Here is a 26102-nt window from a genome sequence, read left to right as displayed (position 1 = left end):
AGAAAATCTCTGCCACATCAGGGAGGATTGAAGCGAGCAGGAAGCACAGCTAGGAATCAACACTGACAAAATGGAAGCCACAAATTAGGAAAAAATCCCCTTCTTACTTTTATTTTGCACACAAAACATACTGTAAGTAGGTTGTGAATACTGACTACGTATCAATCACTTCACACAGAGCCCTCTTCAGTATTACTTGGCAGTTATTTGGGATGTAAAGGTCATTTCTGGGGGGGTCACCATATGTAATAAAGACACATCCATACCAGCAAAGCACACACAGAGGATGGCTTCTGCATGAATGAGTGAGCTTTCATCATCTGGTAGAAAGATTCAGTCACTGAGCAAACTTAAAATTCCAATAATTATTTGAATCTATTCAGCTTCACATCTCTTAGCAGCATATGCATACCAGGAACTTCAATCCTGGTATTTTTTCTGTGTCTATTGTCTTGGAACATGGAAAAAGTCTTGAAAAAATTAGTCACTTTGCCTATTTTTGCAGAGCTCGTTCAAAAATCAGCGAGTATTTTTCAGCATGAGTCACTACCCACATCCCTGTTGCAATAACTGGGTTATGCATTCCCACTAGAAACTCTGGCTCCTGTTCCTTCTCTTCAGTTAGAAGATGAGCAGAAGCCAGCTGGTTTGAGTTTTATTAGAAAACCATGAAGTGTTCAAATGCAACTGTGCATTAATTCTGTTGGTTTGCTTGAAGATACAACAAAACCAAAACAACCAGCCAATCAAGCATGGGTTAATCAACCCCTGCTTTAGATGAACCATCCAGTCAACTACAGTTGATGCAAGAAAACCGCAAAATAGCAATGCTAGCCCTTCTTCCAACTTCTAGGGAGAAAACCTTTGGCAAACCTTAGAAACAAGCACCATTGCCCTTCTGCCTCTCACAGCTGGGAAGACTGAAGTGGAAATCGGTACCTGGGGAGAAGCCGGCGTGCTCCTGTGGGTGCTGGGTCCCGCTGCCTGCCTCTCTGGGCAGCTCAGCAGCTCTGTCGCCTATGCTGCTCGCTTGGGTCAATGTTTCACCAGGCTGTTTAACCCGCTGTCCCACCCTCCCTGCAAACACCCCGTGGCGGAAGGCAGAGTCTGGGCCACAGGTGCAGAGACAGTGCCAAAAACGTTTCTCCTCTTCTACCCACCCTGCCGTCCACAGGGAAAACCAGGCACATACAAAAGGGAAACCTGCGATGGGGGGGACATAGGGAAAGCATACAACCAAGGGGGAAAAAAAGTACATAAATGTGCTATTAATAGATAATTTGTGGGAGGAAAGTCATGATAACCTTTCTCTGTATTGTTCTAAGGATGCATGCAAGCCAAGGCGTGCCTGGCTGAAAGCTGAGAGGGAATGCTTAATTTATGGGAGCACATAAATCTCCAAATAAATCTTTGTCATAAGAGAGCAGTCATCCAAATCACAGCTAAAACTTCAAAATGGCAACAAAAAGACCTGAAACCGCATGATAAAATAATGCAAAGGGAGCCTAAACACAAAGACGGGGAAAAGAAATGACAGAGGCAATCTGCAGCATTTTACCTTGCAGGTAGACACTCTGCTCCTGCCTCTTGGCTTCTTGGCAGTGCCTCAGAGTTAAAGCTCTACCTGCACTAACTGGAGGCTTCCCATTCCCGGAAAGTTAACAATCACAAGCAGAGGGCAGCCGAAACGGGCTGGCAGCTGAATGCAGCACTGACAAGGTGCCGCTGCCGCTCCCTGAGGACAAGAGGACAGTTGCTGAGCTTGGGAAGGGCTTGGAGGCTGGGACTCAGTGGCGGCTCCCAACCTTGGAGGCCCTTTCTGGACCTGGGACACAGATGTACAATCGCGGAGGAGCAACGGGAAAATCTAGGCAAGCCGGCAGGGGCCAATGCATAGACAGCCCTGTGGCAACAGCCTGCGCTGCATGTCCAGTTCACACACGAGCCTGCTCAGCTCTCCAAGGCGCCACCGTTTGCTGTGGGTGTTTTCAGCTGTGTTGTTCCCTCCTGCTGATCTCCATTTTCCTCTCCTTTTTCCCTGGAAAAGGAGAGGCAGAAGAGGAATCTCCCGCAGATTTGGTATTTAAGGCCACTATGGTGGCTGCCCGTGACTCCCTGGTAGGACAGGCCATTGACACCAGCAGAGAAGGCATATGGACTTCCCTGCAGCTGCTAGATATAATCCCACTGCTGTAGGACAACATGCAAGACTTGGTAATGCATTTTGCATAAGACTTTAATTCCCAGCCATCAGCTGGAATGCCCTCTAGATAAAAAACCTTCTCAGCTGCTTTACAGCATCTGCTTCAACCTGTGAGCAAGAGTGATGTGATGAATGCACAATGGAGGAAGAGACCCAGCTTCTGCCAGCTTCTCAGGCTTGTAGCAGGACACTTGCCACATCATGTTACCTTCTCGGTCCTTGCTGATCCCCCAGCTGTAAGTGGAAATAACAACCTGCTATTCCACAGAGCTGCTTGGAGTCTCAGCTGTGGCTATCACCTTTGAGACCCCCAGGCAGAAAGAACAGTCTTATCTGAAAGAGCTTATCTGCGCTTAAGACCCTGCCTAACCAGCTCACAGGAGCAGGAGCTGCTCCTAGCAGTCTTGCTCCACCTGGTATTGAGAGCTGCTCCCAGAGGGGTGCATTAGGTGGGCAAGAGGGGAGGTGCACCCATCCTGTTTCTCCCTCCTGCTTGGATAAGGACTCCACTAAAGATCTTTCAGATCTTCCCAGCAAAACCTGGGTTGAAGAGACTGTGTTTCTGTGAAAAGGTCTGCTTTTGGCAACTTGGTGTTTCCTGGTCACAGAAGAGTTTAAACAGAAGACTCTGGAGGAGCGCTGCCCACTCATCTGGATCAGATCAAGATTTTTACCACTGTTGTGTTTCATGTCATGACAGTGCTGGTCTGGTCTTTGGCAAGGTTGGAAACTGAGGCTGCAGTGGTGAGATTTGGAAGTAGAAGAGAGGCACACTGGTACTTGAGTTATGAAGCCAGTTCAGATTTAGTTTGCCTGGCAGCATACACAAGGTCACTGGCTATTACGGGAAGGTTGTACAAACACTCACTTTTCCACGGTGCTAATATTTGTGCAAGCATATTAGCCTGGTACAGGCATAAGAGAGTCAAACCATAGCATTGACCCACTGAGACCAAAGGACTGCAAGGAAACTCAGTTATCCGTCAAAACTGCTGTAGCTACCACAGAAAAATGATGGCTCTACTATGGTACAGCTAAAGTTGTATCATGTCACCTTGGACAAATAGAACAGTGGAAAATTTGATGGGACCTCCCACTAAATACGTCCTTGTAGATAAGCTGATACAATACAACAGAAACCAAACTTTTTTTTTTTTATATTGTTATTTCTTTTATATTGTTGCACAAGGAATAAGAAAAAAAATCTTCTTTATAATACCTCTGCACAGCTAACACCTTGTGAAAACTCAGTCTTTCATTCACACAAGCTTGTGAAACCTTCTTCTGGTTTTCAGAGATTAACCTCTAAATGAAAATCATCCAAAAAAAAATGACCTATACCTTTCTTTCTTGTAAGAAAGTGATAGCTCTTTATAGGACTTCATAGGATGCTACGTATGAAAACACACTGTGAACATGAACAACTGGATTAAGTACCACTGTGAAGCATTTCCCTGAAGTATTGATGCCTTTGGCTCTTCAGCAGGCCAGGATAGGCTAAGATAAAGTTATTCCCCAAAGGTCACACAGCAAGACAGTACCATATCCACAGTCAGCTCTGCAAGTATCATTGCCCATGTCCCTGAAATGAGCGTGGTCAGCTTCTGGCCAAACTGAATTTAACATGCTTCTCCTTATTTTCCTGTCTCAGAGATGAGGTTTTCACAGCTGAGGGCTCGGAGAGAGGCAGATACTTCTCAGGAGGCCAAGTCTGCCCCTGTGTCACCTGGTCCAAAGTTCCCCACACCACACATTCACAGATAACCAGGGGTTGGGTTTCTGATTAACACACTGCTGATAGGAGGGACTGTGACCCAGGGGAACTTGTGTTTCAGTCTCTTCTCAGTGCACAACCTTTGTCACAGAGCACAGGTTTCAAGGGCAATGTAACACTTGTGTATTTACTTACTACAAACGGAGGAGGTGCTGGGTTGTATAGCACACAGACCATAAAGTCAAACATTAATTTAGTACAGACACTGTATAACTTCAGACTGGCTTGGTAGCAAGTAAAGTAAAAGATATGGATATTAAAAGTGAAAAAGCACCTAAGATTTGTGCGCGCAAAGGCACTTTCAATGAAACACCGATTTACTTACAAAGTGTTAGCAGCCTTAACACCACATAGGTCAAACAACGAAACTAAAACATTGGGGTCAGGTAACAGAAGGGTAAATTTCTGTGAACCTCAAGTGGGTTTTAATTGTGTCCAGTTCTCTTTCAACAGATGCATTTGTGTTTCACCCTGAATGGCAACACTCGCTGTGGGAAACAGTACAGATCCAGAGGGGCTTCTGCAGAGGCTTTGAAAACTTTGTATTCCCAGTAAAGAACTGAGCACATGGTGCTGTCAGGAATATGTTCAGACCCATCCCTAAGAAGTGTGTTGAAACTACTTCCCCAGGAAATACTGGTACGGCACCTGGTACGCCCCCTCCTCTGGAGCAGAAAGCTTAGCAACCACCTGCTGCAAAAGAAACAGGTGGGAGGGGAAAAATAATCACTGTGAGCTGTAGATGATCTTTATCGTACAGAGATTTGAAGTGTGACTTAAGAGAGCCCTTCAGCAGTGGCCTGAAGATGGCACACATGAGGACATGTCTCCAGCTGTGGGCTTGGCTGGCTGGGCTCGCAGAAACCACTCCTGGCCATGCCAGCGGTGCAAGGGCTACAGCCCTGCCAAACCTACTCATCCCATTGGTCCATGATTTAGGATCTTGTACTGAGCTTTCAAAGCAAAATTCTCTGTAGATCATCATCTATTGCAAAATGAGTCTTCAGCAGTGAGCAGGCAAAGTGCTCCTCTGGGTCACAAAAGAAAAGAGATAGCAAACGAACTATTTACAATAAGCTTCTGCTAGCTGATCCCAGAGCTGTATGGCTGGCGGTTTCACTGGGTAGAGTTTTAGTCAGCACTATTCCCTTGGAGGGACCAGGCTTTGAAAAATACACAAGATACATAGGAAAACTTGCTCACAATTCACAGGGAAACTGAATGTTGATGGGAAGTATTTGCAGGGAGTTTCTATAGAGCTGATTCATTAAATACTTGGCGAGCAAATAATAGGCAATGCTGGTACAAAATCCTAGCCAGGCTAGAAAACTCCCCTAAAAAAAAGGCTTTGTTCAAAATACAAACCACCCCATCACACCTTTCTTGTTCACTCCCTTACTTTTTTTTTTTTATTTATTTTTTTAAAGAAAGAAAAAATACAGTATTCCAGAACCTTCTCATCCAAAGGTTTCAGGGAGAACTGCTTTTTTTACTTTATCCGTGTTTTGTATGGCCACACTACTCCAGCAATTCAGCAACTTCACACTGCAGACAAGTATTTCAAAATATTCCCCTCTTCATAGCTGTTGAACCACTTTTACATGTATCCCTGCATTGCACGATGCCACCCACAGCCACTCTTAGGAAAGGATCATGTTGGAAACACGATTTTTTAAAATCACAGATGTGCTTTCCCCATGGGTTTGATTTTAGTCAAAAGCCCCTCAGGCAAGCTGCTTCTCAGATTTCCCTGATGGGATAGTTACTGACTAGGCAGAATCTCAGGCTCAGGCATCAATGGTGCTGGTATAGTCTGGACCCTCACTGGGCAATCAGGGGTCTGCGTAGTTTGGGTACTTAGGCAATGTCCCCATTGTGTCCCTAGTCCCTTGTCTCTGCCTGCGCAGACCAGGAACAGAGGAACAAATGGGCAGGTTGGCAATGATCTGGGAGGGGAGATGTCCTCAGGAGCACTGATGGCATCAGGAGTACCTGTCAGTAACACATCTGCTCTGGACTACTTTCAGGATGGCACTGGTTGCACAGAGCAGTGTCTGGAGTGCATTGGTGTGTAGGTAGCATGACAGAAACATACTCTGGCAAAGCTGGACAGCTTTTCAGTACAGTGGAGAATTACTTCTTCTTCAGGGGGAAAAACATGCATTAAGCTGCATTTCTAGAAGAGCCCACCTCTCACTTTAGGCACCACAATAAGCCTGCACAGAAAACAGCCATTACCTGGGCACAGGTGTTACAAGAGTAGCAACAAAGCAGAAAGAGTTTATCAATCACCCCACTTCCCAGGGAGGCTGGTGTGGCAGCTGCTATCTTTCAGACCGTGCTCAAGCACTGCAATGCTTGACCTGCAGTGCATGGGCAGGGTCCTCCTGGAGTCCCTCTCAGTGGGTGCCATGTGCCACACAGATGTGCTGCCAGACACAAAGGACAAGTAGAAAATGTACTGGAACAACGTATTTATTATTTTCTGTGACTGTTGCTTGCTTAACTTTCAAAAATTAACCAATCCTAGTGTCAGTATAGTGGTTTTACTCATTTTTTCCTTTAAAGGGGTATATGACTAGGAAGGGAAATTTTAATTAGTTGGTTAACTGGACTTATTATGTATATGATTTAAAAAATGATAAGCCATAGTTTGTTATATGATATTTTTTTCTCCCTGTAGTTCATTTAAGATAAGGAGAAATTGTTTATTTTATACTGGAGAGTACTTAAATAAACATTAATGGGCTATGATTTCCAGATAATGCCTATATCTATTTATCTCTCTATCTTTCTATAAAGACACATTAAGTTTTGAAATGCTTTGGAAGTTCTGACTGTGTATGTGGAGCTGTAAAAAGTGGGGTTTAACACTGGAACTGAAACTAGCCTGTAGCCATTTAGCAATGAGCAGTCTTCCTAACACCGTCCTTAGCAACTTATGTTAAACTGGGCAAATATTTGCCATTTAATCCAGTACCTAACATTTGATGACATGAAACATCTTCATCAGACTCCACAAGTGCAGCTAGTTACTTTGAATAGATCCCAGGAGATAAGTATTTATATAATTTCTATTTTAAAATAATACTTAAGAAAATAGTACATATGGAGATTTTATAGCTGAATGGAAAAGCTGGGGCTGAATCAGCCTTTCCAGCAGATACTGCCAAGTAGATGAATGAAATTCTTGTTCTTATTTGCTTTGCTCAGAATCTTAGGAGGTATTGATGCGGATCTCTGTGACACCAGCTCCTGAAGACTGTACTAAAATATCTTGAAGCTATTATTTATTGCTTAATTACCTCCATGCAACCAAAACCACCCCTCACACAGATGCCTTTTATAGCACCTCCACCTCATCATTTGCAGATGAGTGGGATGAAGGTCTGATCCACACACAGTGGGCCTCTTGCTTTGTGGTCTTCCTATCAACTGCCCATGAGAGGTGTTTAGCTGCCTCTTGCTCCTCCCTTTTTGGATAACCCCAAGGCAGAGGGAGGCTTCCTGAAACAGAAACAGCTTGAAAAGAATACAGTGCCTAGAAGTAGCAGTGTGGCTAAAACATAGCTGGAGCTACATGGGCAACCACAAAAACAGGAAGAATACTGATGGTGCTTAGAAAGGAGTCAGGGACTTGATAATGGTCTTCAAGGGAGTTAATGGAGAATCACAGAAATTAACAGGCATGGTTCAGGAGGAAGAGGAGTTGTGAAGTGCTTACAGGGCAGGTGATGGATGGAAAGGAGGGTGGGGTACAGCTGGAAGGCATCTTGGGTGTGGAAGAGATGGGAGGAAATGCATAATTTCTAGAGGGAAATTAAAAATAGGATGGGGTAACCCAGCTGCTGGGGTGGGGTAAGGTGTTTTGGAGGGACAACTGATAAGACATAGTAATGCTTGTGAGAAGGGAGAAAATGACAGTTGAACTGGAAAGAGGAAGCAGTAAATACAGGATTTGCAGACAATGGCTGTAAAGAAATGCATATGAGTCAGGTAAAACAATAGTGTACTGGAAGAACATAACCAAGAGAACAGCTAAACCCTGGGTGAAGGAAGAATTGGTGGATCATCTGCCTTCAACCACTGTACTAGGTGCTTGAAGCCATATCGGAACAAAGGTGAAAGAAACGCAGTACACCTAGGGAGAGAAGATGAAAAAGCCAGAGGTGACAGCACAACAGAGCACAGCAACAGAGAACCAGGCAAGTTAGGGCCAAAATTACTTGTGTGGTGGAGCTGGTCATGGGGCAGCTGGCGAGATGCAAACCATCCAAAAGGAACTGATGGAAAAACCAACGTGATGAGAGCTCAGAGATTTAAAGATCAGCTGGGGGGCATTTCTGTGACCAGAATAACTCATGAAGTGAAGCAGAGCGGTGAGGCTGAGGAGGTAAAAAACTAACAGGCATGTGGGACATTGAATGGCAGCCTCTGCTGAGAAAAGAGGGACCCCCAGAATGGCTGGAGGGAGCCTGAAGTGCAAAATCTGAGAAAGAAGAAAACGAGCAGGATGTCTGCAGGTGGTTGACCAGGAGGAGGAAAGAAACGCATTGCTGTGTGCAAGCTGAAGGGGCCTGAGGACACAGCAGTCCCTTGGTGGCAAACAGCAGTGCAGAGTCAAAGGCAGCGATGTTGCTGATGGGCACAGGCAGCAGCCGAGGTAGCAGGGAGGGCTGGGAGAGAGAGGACCAGGTACTGTCAGGGTGAAAGGAGTGGGCACTGCAGGAGTAACGGTTCAGAGAGAAAAATGTAACAATGAACCCTTTTGCTGTTTATAATAAAAATAGCCCCAAGCAGATTTATTAAAAACTTATTAAAAACCTTCACATAGAAGGAGCCCAGGAGAACCAGAAATATCCTCTCTACAGCAGCTACATCACATGTGCAAACAAAATATGTTGCTAAACTTGTTTTTTTTCCCTAGGTAAGGACTAAAACTAGATATCATTTACTCCTATCCACACACAACCAGTCATGCTTTATGCTTGTTCAGTTCCCATCTATTGTATGAAAGCTGGAGAACGGAGTAACGGAATGTTCTGTACCAGAAAGCTGCAGCATTTAGGCAGTAGATCAGTTTCCCAGGGTAGTTTTATGGTATTTCTATTTTTTTTTAGATCTTCAATTAACACTCACGGTGGATTTGCTTCTCCATGCAAAGGAATGATTTAAGAGGGGGTATCTGTAATGCCTACTCAGACAAGCAAGCACATTGATGCATTTTCTGAGATCAGTGGAGAATTGATCTGCAATCCAGCTGTCCTGAGGATTGCAGTACTGCTAGTGGGAAAATCCCAATTCAAACTCCCAATTTATAAAATCCATCTTACTCCTACATATGTTTTTAGAATTCAAAAGCCTTTCGCTGGATTCTGGAAAATTCACATTGTAATCTTTCAATGTAGGCAGATACCGTATTTTGAAAGTTGACCCTGCTCTGCTCAATACTAGGAAATCAGCAGCTGCTGGATAAATGTGTTTCAGTGAAAAAAAAGTGATATTTCTAAGCTCAGAGGCAGATATCTGTTGGTGGCTGGGTCTCAATCCTGCTTAGCTGCAGACTACAATTCAGAGGCTTGGACTTGATTTATGTTAAAACTGGAATTACACAGTCTGTTCTCACTAACCTTTGCACAAGATGGAGGGACTCTCAGGACCAGCTTGTTCTTGCAAGACTTCTGCTTAAAACAAAACCTTTCTGAGGACAGCAGCTTGCATTTGAGTTGAGCTGCATCTGCACTAGAGCCAAGTCTTAGAATCATTGAATCATAGAATGATTTGGGCTTGGCAGTGACCTTTAAAGGTCACCTTGTTCAACCCCTCCTGCAGTCACCAGGGACATCTCCAACTAGATTAGGTTGCTCAGAGCCCTGTCCAACCTGACCTTGAATGTTTCCAGGGATGGGACATCTATTGCTACTCTGGGCAACCTGTTCCAGTGTCTCTAGCACTCTCATAAAAGATCACTTCCTCGTATGCAGTCTGAATCTACCCTCCTCATCACAGAGTATTCCTTCATTATGCCCAATCTAAATCTACCTTCTTTCACCTTAAAGCCATTAGTCCTTGTCCTGTCCTAACAGGCCCTGATAACAAGTCCCTCCCCATCTTTCTCATAAACCCCATTTAGGTACTGAAAGCCGTAATAAGGCCTCCCCAGAGCTTTCTCTTCAGGCTGAACAAGCCCAACTCTCTCAGCCTTTCCTCACAGGAGAGGTGTTCCAGCCCTCTGATCATTTCAGTGGCCCTCCTCTGGACCCATTCTGACAGGTCCATGTCTTTCCTGCACTGAGGAATCCAGAGCTGGATGCAGTGCTCCAGGCGGTGTCTCATGAGAGTGGAGTAGAGAGGCAGGATCACCTCCTTCGACCTGCTGGTCACGCTCCTTCTGGTGCAGCCCAGGATACAGTTGGCTTTCTGGGCTGCGAGTGCACATTGCTGGATCACCTTCAGTTTTGAATCCACCAGTACCCTGAAGTCCTTCCCCACTGGGCTGCTTTCCCCATCCTTTTTTGGGTTGCCCTGACCCATGTGCAGCAGAACCTTGCATTTGGCTTTGTTGAGTCTTATGAGGTTCATATGGGTCCACTTCTCCAGCTTGTCCAGGTTCCCCTGAGCGGCATCCCATCCCTCACGCATCTGAACCACACCTCTCAGATTGGTGTCATCTGCAGATTTGCTGAGGGAGCACGCTTGGACTTTGTGGATTCAAAATAGTCCCCTAAGCAGTGAAGATTTAAACACCTGAAATTATTTCATTAATAATTTCATTATTTCAAACACGAGGGAATAGAGGTATAGAACTGTTGTTCTGAAATAACACACATTCAGAGGCCTAAATGGATGTTACAGACCATTGTGAAGAGTAATGACAAATCAGATTTTAATGATTACTAAGACTCCAAGCATCACCAGATTATGAGAAAGGTCTTAAAAGATGCCTTAGGAAAGATTTCTAGGCAGCAGTCTAACAGTCACCCAATCACCAATTTATCACCATCAAAATATCAAATTCTGAACCCAAACAAACAATTAGCATCCTGGCAATGTTGCCCAGTGTGAGATTGGTATTGCAGACACAAACATGCAAATATGAACACAGGGTTTTTTCATGATTGATTGTGTTTTTTCTTTTGCAACTTACCACCTGATTCCAAACCCAAATTTTATTGGTATTTTGGAATAATCCTGAAGTATTGAGCAGTGATAGTCAGTATTTCATATCACAGTTATGTACTTGTGAGGTTTTAAATGCTCTTAATGGCTTACACTTGCTTAGTCTTTCCCTGGAAGGAATTCCATCTCACTTGTATTTTCTCATAGTATTTTCACCTCCTCTGATACACAGTCAGCTCTGAAGAGGAGCACTGAGACAATTAAAGTTAGAAATTTCAAAGAATATTTGGTTTCATGGAAGTTATTGTAAGCAATTTGAGCGATAGAATGCATTTATCTATTTCATGCATTAACCAGCTACTCATTAAAAACGTAGGAATGGCTGTGCCTGGGGAATTGAACATCTTGGCCACTTCTAAAGGTTTTCTTCTGTCATGGTTTAAACCCAGCCAGACAGCTTGTTCACTCACTTCCCCCCCTTCTTGCCCTCCCCCTACTCCCAGAGGGACAGAGAAGAGAATCTAAAAGAACGCAACTCCCACGGGTTGAGATAAGAACAGTTTAGTAACTAAGGTATAACACAGATCACTACTGCTACCACCAATAATAACAATGATAAAGGAAATAACAAGGGAAGAGAATACCACATCTCACCACCAGCCGACTGATAACTCGCCCCCCCCCCGCCCAACCAAGCACTGTCTCCCAGCCCTTCCTGCTAACTCCCAGTTACCTCCTGGGCATGATGTGCTGTGATATGGAATACCTCTTTGGCTAGCTTGGGTCAGGTGTCCTGTCTCGGCTTCCCCTCCTCCCTGGCAGAGCATGAGGCTCAGAAAGTCCTTGGCCAAACCAAAACATCATTGTTATCAGCTCTGTTCCCAGGCTGAAAGTCAAAACACTGCACTGCACCAGCTACCAAGGAGGAGAAACATGACTGCTACTGCTGAACCCAGGACATTATCCACCCCTTTTTCCATACCATTCACGTCATGCTCAGATCCCACGTTTTCAATATACCATGACTCTTATCTTAGTGCATAGACCAGTCCCTATAAAGCTGCTGAATCCAAACACTGTCCCCAAGAGTCCAGCAGCAAGCACCATTCATCCTAGAAAAAGTCAGACAGCTCTCACACATTTAATTACTAAAATAAAAAAAAGTATCTAGATCCTTTAATCCATTAAAGAGTGTTTCCATACCCTCACCGATTGCCTGGGTAGGCAGTAGGGACACATGACTGTCTGAAAATGAGAAGCTATGAAGTACAAGAACAGGTCCAACACAATAAAGAGCAATGTCTCTGCTGTATTTGGTTTGGGGCCAGGCAAGGCTGCGTCTGCAAACTTCCTATTTGCCACTTATATTTGCTTCACTAAAAATAATAAATCATCTCCTGCTAGACACTAGGTCTGTCTAGGCCAAGGTGAGAAGTGCTATTGTAGTGTCTTTCGCAGACACTGTGGCATGCAGCCGGTGAGAGCCTGCCCTACCAGCCTACACCACCTCCAACCAGCCTCATTCCCCCCTGCAAGCTCATTTCTGGGCTGGGGCACTGGTTCAAGCACCAGGACAGTCTCCTGCAGTCCTCCCCCACCATGGTATTCACTTCCAGCGTGGCCAGGAGGATGCCGGCAGAGCAGCCGGCAGATGGGGAGTCCCACACTGCCCCGGCTTTGTTGAGCAGTAACCCCAGAACATTTAGGGGAAAGGTGATGTGTTTCTTCATGCCAGGCTTCCCTCGGGAATGAGGGCAATGGCATGTTGGAACAACGTCACTCCTAGATACAGACAAGTGAGGGCAACTTAGCCAATCTAAATAAACAAATAGAAGCACAGAGGGAGGAAAAAATGCACCTTTTGGATTTGATGCTATTCTTCACATGTGCATTTGACACTTAGATGCTATTACAATAGATGCTGTGGTTCGGTCACTGATTGAATTCCAGTTACTGAGCCCATTTCTAGTTCTTGGCTGATGTCACTTTATTGATATGTTGAATACAATTTCATTTGCTTGAGGTTAAATAAATCATCAGTGTGAATCAACATTTTCTTATGGTCCTAAGACCACAGAAAGCATGCACCAGGCTGAGTCACGATGAATATAAGTCTGCGGGATCACACCATGTATAAGCCTGAAATTCCAGGCTATGAACCAGTCTGTGGACTGTGGACTGCAGAGCCTGCAGTGATGTTTTGCAAAAAAGTGGCATGTGGATTAACACTTGCTGAAACTTCATTTTCATCAATGTGCTGGTTAACACGTTGGGTGTTAGCATCCTGCTGATTGCACTCTTTGTTAAGGAACAGAAAAGAAAGTAACAGCTCACAGCTCCATTGGAGTGCAGACCTCCCACCCATGATATGGTATCTCTGAGGGGAAGAAATGAAGGAGAGCTGGATTTAAAATCCCCACCTTATACCAAGGAATTACTGCTGTTCAAACAAAGCTCCCTCCATGCCTGTGTTACCCGTCATGCTGCTGGTTGTTGGGAGCTCTGCTAGCTTCTGGGCTCCTGCAGCCACAGAGCTGCTGGTGGGTATTCTGAGGGAATTTATTTCTAGTGAGCAAACAGTCTAAGATGTCCCATGCCCTGTGTTAGCATCCCTTGAGCACCATATGGGATAAGCCAATACAGGGAATCCATGTCTGTTTAGTCCTAGAGGCTCAATTCCTTCCACACTGGAAATGGAAATGGAGATGAGGAGGTTGTATTGCCTTAATTTTGCTAAAATCCCTTCCTTGCAATCTGTAGGCCCATATGAGGTGCTATATGCAAGGAAGAAAAGAAGATCAATGATGTTCCCAGGAAGGTGAAAGAAATTTTGCATGGCCTCTTTAAAAATGTGTATCCCTAGGAAACTGATTTCTGCAAATTAAATCATCAACTGATTTCATTCCAGTTGAGTGAAGAAGGAAATGGTGGGACTACGGCAGTCGCTCAAAAGAGATTTCAGCCTTTTCATGTTATTGGTGACATTCTTTCAGAAGCCTGTGTCTCCACGGTCTTTTTTGCCTTGTGACTAAGACGCTGAAGCAATACCCAAGTTAAATGCCTGCGTTTCTAACATAAAGAAAAACGATACAGTGCTCAGTCACGCAAAAATATCAGTCAGAACCCACTGAGTCGTCTGGGATATCAGATTATGATTTGAGAAACTTCTTTTAACCTAAAAAGTCTGCATTCTTTGTTAAAGCAAATTAGCATAATTCCACTACAGTCAAGGTAGCCGTACTATTTCAGACACGTTCTTATAGCTTGCTTGTCATCTGAGGGCTTCACAGTAGAGCTTTAAGTGATGTGACTGATATCAGGAATAAATTGCTTTATCCCCTCTGAGACAAAACCTATAAAATGCTGTAGCAGTTAGTACAACTTTAAAAATGCAGATAGTATTTATAAAACTTTTTTTAAAAGCCTGTATCCCAGGCGGAGCAGGTACGTACAGATCTTGAAAAGGGTCCTTATGGAAACATGGTTTAACTCCCTGAAGCCATGGGAAGGAAACTCACAGCTTACAATGACGGGCATTTGTGCGCACATTTGACGCAATTCTCATGATTTTGTGCATGGATGTGTGCACAAAATCTGCAGTATCACTTTTGATGCTCTTTCTAAAAATATTTTTTTATTATTTTAAGATTATTTTTTATTGTTTAAAATGAAAAAAATATTATTTGAATGATTTTAGCAAATTCCTAAGCTATAGGAATATCAGAGTGATTTTTTATTTTCTGATTTAATAACATATATTGCTTTTACCGTGGCATGTTGGCACTCAGGTTATGAACCTATAAAACACAGTGGGCCAGAATGAGCTGGTCAGTCTTCCCTCCTCACAGCTTCAGAATTTAAAGCAATGGAATTGCAGTGATACAATACGCTTTAACAAAGTGCTCATCATTGCTATGGCGTAAAAGAGGAAGCAAGTTAGTTTAAACTTAGTATAATGTTTCCTGCTATATGTTCTCAACCACAAGGACAATACAAGGTTTGCTGTACTGCTGTGATGGGTGTTTTACTTATTCAGGGGATAAAGAAAGAACTTGGGATCATTTCTTAAAATTCTTTTAATTTCATAAAAGAAAGCACAGAGCTCGATTCTGAGTTTTTCTATGCACAAAAGAGACAAAAGGGACAAAGGACACAAAAAAAGAAGGTGCTCTTGGCTAAATCAACCTTGTCAGACTAGTTTAACAGGGTTAAAAAACCTTCCTAGTGTAAATAACTGAACACTGAAGCACATATGGGTAGCATGACTTCAGAGAGCTGAGCCTGCACCTTACTGGACCCCCAGCCAGCATACATCATCATGCAATGCTCCTGCCACTGAGCCCTACTGTCCTCCTCTGCATGTGATAGCTATAGGTGAGGAAGAGACCTACTTCCCCACAAGCACTGTGGTACCACAGCCCCCTGCAGTGCTCTCCCCTCCAGCTCAGGCACAGATGGGAAGGGCAAGCACCTCAAATTCATCTGTACCTCAGAAACCAGCACATAATTGGTTCTCATCCAAATAAAAGAACAGTCTTACTATTTCAGATTTTGTGGCCTTATGTAGCCCAGAAACCTGTCCACAGCAGTGACCACAAACTGAGCCCTTCAGAACAAGAGCAGGACGAACATATATGATCATTCTTGTAAGTCCTCTATCAGCCTTCAACCATTTTCAGCTTGGGACTCATTGAGCCTGATACAGTTTGCCCAGTGGTGGACCTCTCTTCCAAGTCTCCTCTTGAATTCCTGCAAAACCTGCTGCGATTATCACACCTTCGGCAAAGAGTTTCACAGATCTAATGTTTGCTACATGAAAAATACCTCTTCTTCTGAAAATGGCTCTGACAGCTTTGCCTAACAGTCACTACCTCTTGCATTGGATGAGACAGTGAGCAGCTCACCCCCACCACCCTCTCCACACCACCCTGGATTTTATAGATCTGAATCAAAGAGACCCCCTCAGTGGTCTCTTTGCCTGAGCCTGAGCTTACACAGCCAGAAGCTGAGTATCACACGTATGTTTTGGCTGCTCGTTTCCAACGGATTAGGGGATTTACTAAAATGTGGTTGTTGCCCAGGCTCCCTGCAGATCCTCACAGCAAAACTTCACCCCACACTCACTGGTTGGATATTGACCATACTGAATGTACCAGTCATGCAAAGCTCAGTGTGGGCCAATGATCCCAAATATTTAATCGCTAGTGTGCTCTCATCTTGGTACTCAATGAAGTAGCAAATATTTTGCTTTACTTGGTGTTCTAAACTTAGGCTGTTAAAGCTAAAATGCACTAACTAGCTTTTAATTATGCTACCTGACATCATGTCTCCTATCACATCTTCCTGTCATATTTTCATTATGGTTTGCTTTCAGTTAGCTGTAAGTCAGCCAGAAAGTGGACTTTTTAATGATATGAACATCAGCACTGTGAGCACTCACATAATTAACATTATCTGCAAATGTCTGCATGTAATCCTACTGAGATAAATAACCCAGCTGACTTGACTCTGTGAGTTTTCAGTTGCCCTCTGAAAGCCAAAAGTTCAGGATGATCCCAAACAGCAGTCTTTTTCAAAAGCTGTCTTCCTACAGAATAACTTCTAACACTTCATGGTTTTGCTATTTTAACTTCTCTCAGTAAGTGGTCTGTAATGGAAATTCTGCCTTATTGTGCAGGTCTTGTTCAGGCAAAATGTTTTCAATTGATTTTACATCCATTCATCAGAATTGTTTGCTTCAAAAACTGATTTTAAGTCTAGCTAGAACATGACCAAATACATTTAAACTAGATACACTGCATTTGCACATGCACCATACAGCTACCTAGTTTTCCTCCCATACTGGGACAGGAGGGCATTTTTAGCTGTTTACAGCAAGTGCAGCTCATCACAGCCACACCTGTAAAAAACAGCTTGGCCAGCTGTATTCCCCACAGGGCTGCATGTGCTAAGGCATCTCAAGAGCGGGTCATGCCCTGCTCACTAAGCAGGTCTTTCAGGCATCTGCTCCCCTGCTGAGGCAGGGCCACCCAGCTCTGGGAGTTAGCACGGACATCCTAGAAAGGAGTAGCTAAAGCCAGGAATGAATAAGCAAAGAATGTGTGGACCTCAGGTGAATTGTCAATCAGTTAAATCTGATGCCTATGCGAGCTCCAACTACTTTGCAAATTCAGGGCTTTGCAAAGTGGTAGATGTCAAAGGCTCACCTCTTTGCAACTTTAAAGTTAAATAGATTATGTCTACTACATTTTGAATGTTCCAAAGCAAGTTTAAGATGAGAACATAGGCCATAAATAACTCAATGTGAGTGACTTGGTAAGCATCACTCCTGGCACAGATGTTACGAAAACTTCACAGTGACAGACACAGCATTACTACTGGCAAAGTGCAATGAAGCAGTACTCCTTCTAGCACCACTCATAGTCTTTCCTCTGATCTCAGCTGATCACACTACTGCTCTTGTTTCCCCCAGAGACCTGCCTGAGGGGCAGTGTTAAATGCTCCTCATAGCCCTACAGGATCCTTGCTGAGACAGACTGCTCGGGAAAAACCCTGGACCTGAGAATCCCTTACGTAAGCTCATGAGTGGACTTTGCACGGCCATGGTCCTGGTTCCGTGGCAGAGCTAATCTCAAGTTAATAATTACATGTGTAGCATGTTATGCAAGCATTCACTCCCACTTTTTCACTGGTGTCCATTCTTCCGCTTTGTGGTAGCCACTCCTTTCCTCATTTGATTTCATACGCTGAAGGAACATGAGTCCCATGGGCAGCAGCATTCCCTTCCCAGCCTCCCCTGCCCTGCAGCAATGACCCCATGCTTCCTGGGTTAGGGCCTGTATGCTGCTCTAGCAGCCTTTTTTCTGGATTCAAATTACTAAGACCAAAAGTTCAGCAGGTTCAATCCTCACTCAGTCTGCTAACATATTTATTTGTTCCATTGACCTACCAGGTCACAGGCAGTCCTACCAAACCCATGAAAAGATCCTTGTCCCTCTTTACAGCTGACCTGATATGTGCAAGCACAAACCAAAGGGCTGCTTTGGAGGGAGAGCAGAGACGGGGAGCTAGTGAAGGATCATGGAACACTGTTTGGAACAAGCAAGTTAGCTGTAAAGAACACTGCCCACTTACGTAGAAAAACTGGGTGCCAGCCGCTCACCGACCCTGTTATTCAAGTTCTGCAGCCTGTGGCTAAGGGCTCCTAGAATTAGCTCTCCCAGTCTGGTGGTGAGACACCTCTCATGTCTGAAACGGGTCTGCCTTGGGGTTGTTAAATACCTGCTCCATGTGATTGGGCTAATTAAAAGTTTTTAGCCAAACAAATCCCTGTTTGTGAAAGTATAAAAGCTAAGAGGATTAGATGTTAGTTAAACTAGACATAACTGAGAAACAGAGTTGTTGCTGTTAATTCTTAAAAATGCTACCCTAGTGCGTTTGGGTGAAAGGAATGGATAACAAAATTAATCTGTGAAACAAAAGTCTCAGATGACAGTTAAATCAAGTAGATTCTGCAGAAAAAAATAGTCTCCCTTGAATTCCATATTGTCACATAAGGGGAAGACTTTGTTCTACATAGAGAAGCCCAAACCAGCTTTAATTAAGATTGTTTGTTTTCCAGTATTCTTCTTGTAAAGAAAATGTAGGTATTTTCTGTTATCCTATAGGTTTACTAGCATAGCCCACTGGCTGTACAAACACGTACAAATAGTGTCAAAAGCTGGCTAAGGACAATGTAACTCCAAACTCTCATCAGAAGTACTGTCTGCTATTAAACTGAGAAAGCAGCTGAGTCTCATTCCTGTTGTACTGACCAGCTGCAAAGTCAGTGGCTGTCAATGACTGTGAACCCTGTCCTTCAAGGGGGAGTCTCAGTTATAAAGAATTGGTCTCTTTTGCATTTCTATGGGAATCAGAATTCAACTTTCCACAATAAGGAACTGCTTGCAATAGCATCCCCAGTAAGGATAGATTATGGAAAATGGAATTTAGATCTGCAGCATGCTTGTGCTGAACAAATGTTTCCTCCCTACCAAAAAACCCCACCAAAAATAGGCTATTAGAGCCTCCAGACTCCTCCTTCCCCTCTGAAAACACACTCTCATGTTATGCCTGCTCAGAAATTCTTGACTTTATTCCCAGTGAGACTGTTCGGTTCAGCAGCAGCCAGCAGCCCTCACCATCAGCATCTGCTGCTACCTGTCATTTTGCCTTGTTTCACTGCTTCTTCCTGGGCAGACATCCCACGGATCCCAGGGTTTTATCTTGGCTCCATTCTCCCCTACCAGCCTCCTTCTAGAACACTTGCTAATGCTGGTAGCACTAATTATACTTCTATTTGAATGTAAATACTTTGCTTGGGGACATAGTAAATATACACCTGACTCTGGAGCCTTTGAAAGAAGGCTGTTGTGCTGATCAGTGCCAATAAGGAAGGGGGAGATGTAAGAACTACCTCTGCAGAAATAAATTAAGTTAAATCACATCAGCAAGCATTCCTGGGTGCTGGAAACCAATTGCAACCTGTAAGGACCAGAACGGACCCTGACACACTTTGGGTCCACATCATTTAAAAACCAGTTGCCCAAACCAGAGGGCAAATACCACTCTCCCAGACACAGGGTGAGGGTTAAGATGAGCTCTGGATCATTCCTACACACAGTTTGGGTTCAGCCATTCAGATTTGGTGGGCAAGACAGTATCCTTCTCTGGAGGAAATCGGCCTCAGTGCCAGGGTGCAATTCTGGGCATGTTTAATTTATTAGCAGAGATCTAGCTAATGGGGAACAGAGATAGAAAACCAAACCCCTTCTTTAACAACTGAAATAGAGAAATCCTTTACATCTGGAAATATTGAGGCAGATGATCATATAATTAGCACTGCAACAAGCTTGTACTGCCTGCAGCTGGAAGAATCGCTCTCTACGGAAGCAGGAATGCTGTTGAGCCTGCAAAAATGCGATAAAGGGTCCATAGCTAATATTGCTGGATGGTCTGTGTATGTCACAGGTGAGTTTCCAGAGCTGAAAGAGAATTCAGGATTGAAATCCCATGTAAAAACTCCCCCCTCAAACTGGCTGAGAATGGCTTGGCTATCAAGTGCCAGTGCCATAGTTCTACTCCTTCTGGGAAGGTGAAAGTATCAAAAATAGAGTTGTGTAAACAACCTTTTTTCTTTCTACCAGAAGTTGACCCTGGAAGTGACAATAGCAAAGATTCTTTTTCCTTGCTTTTCTCAACAAAATTTTAAAAAAATCAATTTCAGTTTTCCTTTTTTTTTCCTTTTTTTTTTTTCCTTTTTCTGTAGTGTTTCATTAAAATTTCCTACTGTAGTTTTATTTTTACAAAATCTCCACTTTTTAGTAAGTGTACTGTTTGCACAATCTTTTCCCCCAGATGGAATCCTGAGAAGCTTGCATATTGCAAGGGAAAAAAGTATAGGTATGGATTTCTATGCTGACGTTTCATCACATGTGTGGGCTGATGCTGGCTGTAGGTATGGAATACAAATTTAGTATATACAGATCTTGCTGATCTAGTCAAAGGACTAAATAACACATCTGCCGGCCCTTTTACAGAAGGATGATTCAAGTAATCGGTAGGTTCCTAGGCTGCTGCACAGCCTGATCACACGTGTATGATGGCATAAATAGATGAATAATAGCAACTGCATTTTCAGTCCCACCCATATTTCATCTCATTTTTAAAATCACATAACACCTACACACAATGCTTGGCTAAATCTGACAAAAACAGCACAAGAAGATCAAAATATTGCTTTCTCTGTGTGTGTATCTCAGAAGGAATTAGCAGCTGGGGTTCTTTTTCCCTTTTGTTTCCTTAGTTTTGTTTCTTTTACGGAAATAAATCTGAGAACACAGCAGGCAAGTGGTGAAAGCTATTAGCTGCCATGGGATTTGAAAAGGTAAGTCCTTGTACAAGTGCACATGGATTGGACTGGAGACGGAGACAGCTGACGCGCTCTGTAATACTGCTGCTTAGCTTCCCAGTTGGACTGCAGCTAGCTTCAGCACATGCCATGACCTTGCCTCTTTTGACAACTGGAATAGTGTTGCCCTTGAGTTGAATGGAGGCAGGATCAAGCCCTACCCAGAAACTTTCATACGCTACGTGTCGTATGTGGATGCCAGCATTATGCAACGGGGTGAAAAATGGAAACCTGTCAGGCACAGAAGTGGTGCACTCAAGGACATACTGTTATTTGTTTGGCAGCTTTGCCACTCTAACAGGGATTAACAATGTGCCATTGATAGCTGCTGTGATAAAGTCAACCAAAATGCCTCGTTTTTTTAACTTTCAGAACATGATCAAAACTTTGGAGGGAAATTACTTGTTTGGCCTCAGGGTCAGTGGTTTGGGGTTTTTCTGGTGGTGTTTTCACTTTGTTTTAATTAAACTGAGAAAGCATTTAGTTTTTCCAGCCTTCTCCCTCCACTTCCCCCCTCCTTTGTTCCCCAGCTAACACAGCAGCAGATTGAATTCACCTCCCAATTCCTTTATTATTTTTTTTTTTTCAACCAAGCCGGTCGGTATTGTAAGTCGCCAACCTTTGCTTTCTGGAAATTCTTTAGTGTATTACTGCATAGCAGAGTGGTGTGACAAGGATAAAGAGATTAGAAGTAATTTCATATAACCCCTTCTTCTGTCAAAAGCTGCAGAGGCTTTTACTGGTAACTCAGTGTTGCTGAAATTCTTCATTAAAAGCTTTCAATATACAGGCAGGAAATCTTCAAGCACTAGGGCACAGAGTAACCAAAACAGAAGGAGAGGAGGAATATTCAAGAGAGAATACAGAGGAAAAAAACCCCACAACTGGTCAAGTACTACAATAATAATGCATGTTACCTACAAGGGGATTGATGCCAATTCAGCTATGAAAGCCAAAGAAACACGTGCTGATTTTCACTGGTTTCAAGTAATTAGGCCTAACTAATGCAGACCCAGGCTTCCCCTTCCACCATTAAACAGCCAATGTGAGCTGCTGCTGGATGATCACTACTGCAAGCTTCCATGGCTCACACAGAATTCAGACTGTTTTCCCTGTATGTTGTACCAGCACACTGTATGTACAGACTACATGGGCAAAATCTGGCCAGCATATGAGGAGCTTTTCCTGGCAAGATGCTTTGGAGTGACCCCTAGTTTTGCTGGTGTGGGAAAGGAGGAGGGAAACACAGGGAGAAGAAAGAATTAAATACCAACTGCCCAACACAGATGGGCCAGCCAACACCTGTGCTGCAGACCTGACCAAAGCTTTGAAGATGAGAAGAGAGCTGCTTGCTTTCTCTATGATTGTCTTGTTAAATGAACAGAAGAATAGATGAGAAATGATAATGACAGCCCTGCACTTTTTGAAAGTGTAATAAAGCTATTGTCATGCTCTGCAGGTCCTCCTCAAAGCCAGTGATCTTGCAGAAGAGCAAAGTACTAATGAGCACGGACGCAGGTGCATGAAAGGGGGCATACCACTATTACACCAGGTTAGGAGAAGAGTTTAAATGCTGTGTCCCCTATTAGAATGGTAGAAACCCTACTGCTTTTTTTGTGTGTCCTTTTCTCTGTGAATCATCCACCTACTAGTTTTCATAAGCATATTCACAACTCAGGCTTGCTCAATGAAGGCTGCAGCATGATCTGCTGTGTTTCAGCCCACTCAGGACAGGAGGTTTCATTCTTCAGCCACTTGCTACACATGAGGGAGGTTGCTCTGCATGCTTCATTTCTGGTTTTGAAGCTGCTTGACCACGGGCTGCCTTTCCCTCTGGTGTCTGTGGTACCCAGTGCAACAGGCGTCTTAAGTTTGTCTGCTTCTGCTTTAGAACGATATATTAGAAGAACCTAACCTTTGCCGCTTCACATTGGCTGGGATGTTCAGGCTCTGATCCAGCACCTTTCAGGTCACAAAGGCTTTGGAGATGTCTCTAAGGGAGAGGAAGCAGCCCACTGCAGAGATGTGCCTCAGTCCTAGCCTGTCTGAAAGCAAACTGCCAAGGCAGAGGGAGAGCACTGTGTGGTAGGCACCTCCGAGTCCCCAGTCCCATCATCTCAGTCTATTACCAATCTCCTGTTCTTCACCTGAAAGCAGCTTAACTTCAGGTAGTTATCACTTGCAATTGTCATTCACCAGGAAAAGGAGAGCCAACACTCCAGCAGCAGAGGGTGTATTGCTACATTTGACTCCTGCTTTTACAAACCACATTTATTAAACAGATCTCTAGAAGAGGTATAATGTGGTGGTCAGAGCCGTGTTGGACATGCTCTCTAAGAGAGTAAATATCTAACACTGGGATACCTAGTAGCGGTAATACCCAGTCCTCAGCACTCTCCTCATTATTTGTCTTCTATAATGCCTTCCTTTTTTATCCTTCTATCTTTTCTTATCATACCAATGACACCAGCCTCATTTATCTTTTCCACAGGCTGTTATTCCAACCACAACGGTGTCAGTAGAAGAGGCTACCTGCCATGCTGGGCCAGGCTCACCAGCTCTCCAGTCCACCAGTGAGGATGCATGGTAGGTAGGGATGCATCCAGAACTATCCTGAAACCAGCTGCTAAAACAGTGTTAATCAGAGTGTGGGTGACTGCCACGCATGAAAAGCTTCTACCACAGACGTGCAGGGATGTAGATAAAACACAGAAATGGGCCATGTCATAGAAACAACATCCCAGGATTCCCTTTTCCCAGCCCAAAACCTAATCAGCCATTGACAGCAAGGATGCCTCTTGTGGGTTCTCCTTCTGGCCCTGCAGCTTCCTGTCTATGCAGTGTCAGGGAGCTTGCATCTCTGTACCCCAGCTGCTTGCTTCTGGGTGTGCACCCCAAGACAAGCTTTCTAGTCCAGAAAGTACTTTCCCTAGGTACCCTCCAACCTGACAAGCAGTACTACAGCCCTCACCCCCATGTTCTAGCAGGTGAAAGTGACAGCCCAGGTCTAGAGAGTTGCTGCAGACCCATGGATGGGAGAGTGCTGCAATGTGCTGCTCCCCCTGAGAAGTGCCACAGGTCCCCTGGAGCACCTGATAATTGGAACTTGGGTGCTGCAGTTTGGATACTGCACTGCTCCAGACCCTCAGGGAAGATGGTGGCCTCCTTTGCCCACCATACAGTGGAGAGAGTGACCCTGTTGCAGCAGAGAAGCTGGGATCAGGCACCAACAGTGACTGCTGTCCCTACCACTGTCCCAGAGACACCGCAGATGATGCAGCACCCAATGCACTGTGAGAAAGGGGAACTCTTAGCTAAGGTAGATAAACAAGCTCTTGGTTACTGTCTTCTGCCCTCACTCAGCATATGGATGCTGAGTATCACTCTCCAAGTCATTTAGACCAAGCTTTGTACAAATGGTCAGTGACTGCATGCTCCTTATTTTTGGGTGGGAACTTTTTCTGGTCTGCAGTTTGCATGCAGAAGCAATGAGAACTTAGAGCTTCCAGTGAACTTGCTGGGAAATGCATTTTGAAAATATGGATCTTAAGCAAAACCAAGTTTTCTGGAAAACGGAGTCACCAGGCAGGCAGTGTGACTGACTCATAATGTTAGCTGGAGTACAAAAATACAAAGAGATGATGTATTTTGTCCCAAGGCAAACCTTTCATTTCTGGGTTCTCTACCCCAATTTTGTTGCAAAGTTTGGTCAAATTTCTAGATGAAATGTCACTCTGAAGCAAAAAAGGTGGTTGCATCAGTTAAAAAAATGTGGAAATTGCACTCAGACTTATTCGCCTGTGCTTATTTCTGATCACTCAAAATAATCTCTTAGCTTGACATAGATCTATAGCTAGAGCTTGTTAACCCTCAACCACATTTTTCAGTGAAGATCACCCTTAACTAAAGAAGCTCACCTGTGCCTGTGCCTGGCATCCTGAACTGTACAGTCAAAACTATGATAAACTTATTAATTTATAGACTGTGCCCTACTGTTTTTTTTTAGCAACTAAATAGCAAATGCTTGTTGTGCAAATTATCTCATTACCGTTTGTGTTTAAATGTTATAGAGATGAAGATCATAGAAAGGCAAAGAGCACTAGACCTCTCTTCAGAGCAAAGCAACGTAAGAGCATGAACCATTAATGTTCTGAATAGCAGGGGAAAAAAACCCTACATTTCAAGTAAATTGTTCACTGACCACCCTCCTTCACTGACCACTCTCCTTTTCATACATGGTATGTTGCAAGGGTCCTACAAAAGACTCAGAAGTACTGAATGTGTCAAAAAACCAGGATCATACTAGAATAATACACATCAGAAGCTGAATTAGGATTGTGCAGACTGTAAATCTGGCACTATCTGAATTTCACATTTCATACTTTTTCTGAGAGGATGTATCTATGCACTGTTTCCTAAGCTTGTATGTTTTGGGTTTTGTTGATGCAGAATGAAACACAACCCCAAATTCCATCATGTGGCATCCTACTGATGCGTGTGTCACCCAGAGGGGTAGCACATGAGATTTACCACATGAACTTCTGCTCCACGAAGTAACTGAGTAAATCACAGAAGGAGGGCAGCAGCTCAGCCCGCATTTACTGGCAGCAGCAGCAAAAAAGGAAAGAAGACTGAAAGGGGGACTCATTCCAGCTTCCCAAGGGAAAGGAAGCTCCAGAAAAAGCCCTGGATTCTCATCCCCAAGAGGTCCAGCTCGGGTTTGGTCCAGGCTCCTTGGATGACCTGCTCCATCGCCCTACCTGCCCTTGTCCAATACCAGTACCCCAGCCTCACACTTCATCCTCCTCTGGTTACTACCTCTCATGCCAAATCCCCCAGCCTGGCTGGCTCTGTTTGCAGCCCCAGCACATCAGACCCTTCTCCTAAATGTGCTGTTATCCCCTCAAATCCCTTGTTCCATCATTCTGACTCCCCATCAGCTTTCCAGGCAAACAATTGTCTTCCCTCTCCTACCTCCTTGCCTCTCTTCTCTCTCTTCTTTCCCTTGCTCCTAGACTTGACCTTCTGTTTGCAGCTCCCAAGCCCCAGTACCTGTT

General features: G+C 44.0%; 1 protein-coding gene across 4 annotated transcripts in view; it reads right to left on the bottom strand.

Annotated features, from left to right (window-relative positions):
- The window catches only part of RBM47 (RNA binding motif protein 47), an 80425-nt gene that overhangs the window by 43484 nt on the left and 10839 nt on the right, over positions 1–26102 (bottom strand). Inside the window, exon 1 of one of the 4 annotated variants that reach the window (XM_057407554.1) lies at positions 1559–1687. The exons of 2 other annotated variants lie outside the window; for them this stretch is intronic. The gene's annotated coding sequence lies outside the window, so the exon portion shown is untranslated. Of the gene's footprint in view, positions 1–939; positions 1099–1558; positions 1688–26102 lie in introns of those variants that run through there. One more of the 4 variants, XM_057407551.1, reaches the window with a different exon arrangement.

Source organism: Pezoporus wallicus, unplaced genomic scaffold (assembly GCF_028554395.1).
Source record: "Pezoporus wallicus isolate ANWC-B61680 ecotype Strahan unplaced genomic scaffold, APGP_CSIRO_Pwel_v1 contig_2492, whole genome shotgun sequence".
Lineage (NCBI taxonomy): Eukaryota > Metazoa > Chordata > Aves > Psittaciformes > Psittacidae > Pezoporus > Pezoporus wallicus.
The sequence above is the reverse complement of the archived record's forward strand: the minus strand, read 5'-3'. Positions and strand labels throughout refer to the sequence as shown.